The sequence below is a fragment of the Miscanthus floridulus genome, chromosome 7, assembly GCF_019320115.1.
Source record: "Miscanthus floridulus cultivar M001 chromosome 7, ASM1932011v1, whole genome shotgun sequence".
Classification (NCBI taxonomy): domain Eukaryota; kingdom Viridiplantae; phylum Streptophyta; class Magnoliopsida; order Poales; family Poaceae; genus Miscanthus; species Miscanthus floridulus.
In genome coordinates, this window is record NC_089586.1 from 90,428,732 (window position 1) to 90,434,104 (window position 5,373).

The following is a 5,373-nucleotide window of genomic DNA, read 5'->3' on the forward strand; positions in this document are numbered from 1 at the left end:
CTGAAATCTTACCTTTGTTGGAAGGAGGAACAGCAGCAGCTAGCTGAGCTATTTATGCTTCTATCATTTTATTAAAGCTATGCTGGTTTTTAATGGCAAAAGCAAAGCTATCCATTCTATTATTTATATTCTCTAGAATTTTATCATTGGTAGCTACCTTTCTAGATAATCCTTCCATAAGTTTGGATTGGCCAGCAATTAATTCTCTCAAGGGTGGTTGATTGAAATTATTAAAATTATTACCTTGATAGTTACCTTTGTAGTTCGGCCTTTGTTGTTGATTCCATCCTTGATTATGCTGAGAACGAAAGTAGTTGTTGTTGTTGACAAAGTTCACTTCCTCTTGGGTTTTAGGATAGCTGTTTCCTGAATGCCCAATGTTTCCACACACTTCACATGTCATGTGAGAATCATGAATATGCATGACTTCTTGCTCCTCATTGGCTCAATCTTCAAGCTTCTTCATTAGTAGGGACATCTTGGCAGATAGCATGTCTACCTCCTTGAGTTGATGCATACCTCCACCTCTCTTGTGGGTTTGAACACGTTCTTCATTCCAACCTTGATTGTAGGCCATCTTCTCCACAAGAGCTGTTGCAGCTGGTATGGTGAGTGACAGGAATGCACCTCTAGCAGCAGCATCCATAGTCTCACGGCTACTGTTGGTCAAGCCATGGTAGAAACTCTACATGAGTACCAATTCTCCATCCTATGATGAGGACATTCCACAATGTAATCTTGAAAGCATTCCCTTACCTCAAGGATAGATTCATCATGTTGTTGCTGAAAGCTTGAAATTCTCCCACGCAGAGCATTGGTCTTGCCTGTGGGAAAAAACTTTGTTAGAAAGGTAGTGGAGCAGTTATCCTATGTAGTATTTCTATCCTTGTTGGCGTAGAACCATTGCTTGGCCATAGTTGGAGCAGAGAAATCATGAAGAGTCCTGTTAGCCATAGCTTCAAATTCTGGTGTTAAGCTTTGCCTTATATGGTTGTCTTCTGACTTTAAAGCTAGAACTTTCTTGGATTTAGCTCTAGTCTTTCTGAATAATGCTTCTAGATCTTTAACGTAGTTTGTCGGAAGGCCAAAATTGGTCATACATTACCCTGCATAAGATACACAAGTAGACAAAATAAGGGTAAGCTTGTTTGAGCAGAGGTCAATGGTTATCTTTGATCACATCAATAAGTATAAGTTTATCAATACTTCCTTTGCCTAGCTACCTTACCCAGCAATGGCTCAAAAAATGCTTGTTGACATTTCTTAGCGTCACTACTAAGAACAGAGTTTTAAATCTAGTCCCTAGCAACAGTGCCAGAAATGCTTGTTGATATTTATTAATGTGTCACTTATTTTTAAATAGCCACCTATTATAAACCTATATCTCCTAATTTTACTAGGTTGTCATCCCTAGTGATGATATCAGAGATACTTGTTGCTACTGCATAGCATTCCTACTAGAATAATACTAAGCAGTTCTTTATTAATTATGCAACTAGGAAGAATAAATAAATATATGAATGAAAAGGATCTACAAGCGCACAGATAATATACCATTATAGCATTTTACCCGAGAGTATTCCAGGTATCATTATTTATATTTTTACCACAGGGAAGGTCTAGCATAGACATGTATTGATAACTTATACTATTGAAGGAGAAGTAAACCATAACCAATATTGTATGATAAGTATTGATCAATGATAATAACAAATCACTCAGAGTACTCCTTTCTATGGCATTAGCATGGTCAGATAAAATATTAGAGAAATAATTGCTAAGTCATTCTTAATTACAAGTCAAAGCATACATTGATTAGTGCAATTATACGTAGCAATCATTGCTAAGATCATCGTCATATCTACACAAAAGAGATATTACTATGGAAGATTAAGAACAGAGCTTGCTCTTCCTTTGTAACTGAACCCTACATGCGCCTATATTCGGGGAGTGGACTACAAAGGACTTAATGGGAGTATCACATCCGCGATCTACCACATGACCCAGAATATAGGGTGTATCCGCAGGTAAACAATGTATGAACACCACGCTTACACAATGTCGACCACCCACCCATGGATCCTTAGAGTAAGCGCTATACGAACTTATGCATGAACATAACGATAATCCAACTATACTAAGCATATAATCAAAGTAGACCATAAACATTATAACAAAGAATATGAATAAGATGAATATTGATACTATCATAACAATTGTAACTAACATATAAAAGTAATGGAGATACAAAAGAGAGAGGGGTACAAAGATTATATCAAACCACGCTCTTGACAAGATCAGGAATCCAAGCAAAGCCTGCTTGCCTCCCTCTAGACCTAGTCTAACTAGCTATGCCCTAGAATATGGTGGAGCTCTGAGGATGATTAGGGTTTCTATCTTCTCAAATGACTTATGCCTATCAGGGGGTAGGAGCTAGTATATATAGCCCAGAGCGTCCAACGTGAGCCCTTGGATCAAACCGACTTAAAGGACGGTGTAGATGCAACCAAGGAGGCATTAGAGAACTGACATTACAACGAGGGGCTTATAGGTGGGCCCTAGGGGCTAGGTGGCTTATAGGTGGGGCCAGCCAGCCCCACCTGGCGATGTCTCACCCTCCACTTTGGTGTGGAGTCCACCCAAGTCTTCTAGTGTCCATTTCGCTGTGGATAAGTGCAATTAAATCTGACATATAGGTCCACCTTGATAGTTTTCTGGATAAACCCTACAAAAAATATAGATTCACCAAAACTCGTGGAATTTGTTAGTTTAAACCCCTAACCTTCATTGATGATTATATTTATGCTCTTATACATGTTATTTTGACGGTTTATAATGGTTGTTAACTACCGTTAACAACACCCTACTCGGAAATTCTGGCTTGGAGGGTCAAAACAATAGAGCACCCTCTCCCAAAAAATCCAAAGCCAAAACCTCAGAAATTCCAAAGCTTCTGGGCACTAGGGTGCATGCACACCAGACATGTCCAGTACGACTACCCTCAGCACATTCCAGTTAGACCCCATGGCGCTCTTCTCTCAACCCTCACATGGGTTGGCTTGAGCACTTATAGGCAATCAACTATCATCATGTTGCATCCCTCTTAATAGTATGGCATGCCTATCAACTAAAGTTTAAATGAGAATGAATTTAAACCTTTTGAGTTAACCTTCTTCAAACCCATGCCATATCTTTCAATCTTCATCAATAGAGAGTGCCAACATGTTCATTTTGATTGTTTGCTTGAGCATAGCCATCTTAAGCATGTGACTTGATCCAATTCCATATATCTGAATACATCCAAATACACCAATTCACTTTCATCAAATAATCCAACATTGATTTGATCCTCCACACATATAACCTTTTCTTGCTTGATCAATGATAGACTAAATGCATCTACTCTCTTCTTCGCCATAGCCATGGTCCTTCGGTGCCCAAGCCGTCGCTTGCCCTTCACCTACGCTTTGTCCTTCGAAGCCTTTTCCATGCTATCTTCATCATCACAAGCCAATCAAGTCATACCATGATTTGAATCAACATTAATAATACAATGAATTCCATATAATGAAATGTCTTCATCAACACTGAAATAGCAAGCTCTCCAAATGAAACCATATGTTGGGGATTTAACTTCACCAAGAAAACTCAACCCCTAAAACTTCAGAGTTGAAATTATTATTTCTATAACAAAGTTTACTTGTAGGAAAAAGAAAGCAAAGCGAAGAAGAAATAAATACAACTTTGACTTGTGTTCAAACTTTGATGCTTGTGTGATTTCTTAACCCAACATCTAGCGCCCACCGTTTGTGTGTGCTTGAAGGCTCCCACGACCACAAGAAGCTAATGGGTAGGCCTAACAAGAAAGTCACCGCTAGGGTAACCAAAGATGACCCACCAACAGTCGGAGACCAAAATCTTGAAAAAGATACACCCCAAGACCCAAGCTCTACAAAGGCAGGCGAAGCCAAAGAACAAACACTCAAAGAACTAGAAGTGCAAGTTTTAAGAAAGCAAAAAGAACTCGAAGAATGCTGCACAAGAGCAAGAGAAAAGTCTTTCAAACAAAGAATAGAAGAAGCCGAAGCCACCCTTCGCGAACTAAATGAACAACTTCAAAGTGCAAGTCACGAAGTCATACATTTAGAAGACCCCAACTCATCAACCAAAGTTTCTCAAGAGAAGAATTCCCAAAAGTCATTCATATCAATTGACACAAGCTTTCCCTTGTCAATAAACTTGCAGCTAGCACAATGGCCCTTAGGGTACAAACTCATCATGATACCAACATTTGATGGTCAATCTGACCCAAGATAATTTCTGATGAGTTTTGAAGCCATAGTAATTTTTGGTTGTGGTGATGAAACTACATTTGCAAAATCTCTTGCCATGGCAGTTAAAGGGCTAGCCCAGCAATGGTACTCTTTGCTAAAAGCAATTCATGAGATCAACTCAAAGCAATCTTACTTGTTGACTTCCAAGGATTCTAGCCAGCTGGCCTCATAGACATAGACCTGTTCAATTACAAGCAACAAATCAAAGAGCCTCTGAGCCAGTATTTCAAAAGGTTCATCCAAATTAAGGCACAAATTACACATATCCCAGACAAAGTGGTAATAATAGCCGCAATCCAAGGGCTTCGAGTAGGCCAATGTGCTTCTCATCTTGCTTGAGAAAAACCAAGTATAGTTGCTGAGTTTTACAAAGTCATTCAAAAATATTGCAAGTCAGATGATGATTACAGAAAAAGAATTGAGGAAGAAAATAGTTTCAAGGCTCAAATCAAACAAAACAACAACTTCCATCCTCCAAGACCAAACAACTATGAGTGAAGACCATTTGCACTGCACAACCAAGTCAATCAAATCGAGAATGACAACAACTCAACAGCTGAAAGCGATTATGCTCACCAAAATTAGTACAACCAGCGAAGTCAATTCAATGAAAGAACATTTAAAAGAGGAGGCTTTGTTAGAAGAGGAAGAGGAAGAGGAAGAGCACCTTTAAAACCTAAAGATATGTACTGCATCATTCATGGCAAAGGGGTTGCTCACACATCCAAAATGTGTCCTAAAGTAAAGAAAAGCATCGAAGAAGCCCAAAAAGAAAACAGGACACAAAGCCAATCAAAAGTTGTCAATCATGTGAGGCAAGAATAGCAAAGTTCTCATCAAACTTATTACCCAATGCATTATGGACATGCCCAAGCATTACTTCTAGGGCCACCACCTGCATACAGCTATGAACCCCTAGCAATGTACCATCCCATACAAAGTCAATGGATGCAAAATCAACCTTAGCAAACTAATGTACAAACAGCACAACCTGAGGCTTTGGTTGTAAATAACAACCCTCAAAATAGTCAAGCCAAAC

General features: G+C 39.0%; 1 non-coding gene across 1 annotated transcript; it reads left to right on the forward strand.

Annotated features, from left to right (window-relative positions):
* The first annotated feature begins 706 nt into the window (after nucleotides 1–706).
* LOC136468202 (small nucleolar RNA R71) lies at nucleotides 707–813 on the forward strand. Its single transcript, XR_010761736.1, has one exon. It is a non-coding gene; the product is annotated as a small nucleolar RNA R71 (small nucleolar RNA).
* Nucleotides 814–5,373: the final 4,560 nt, after the last annotated feature.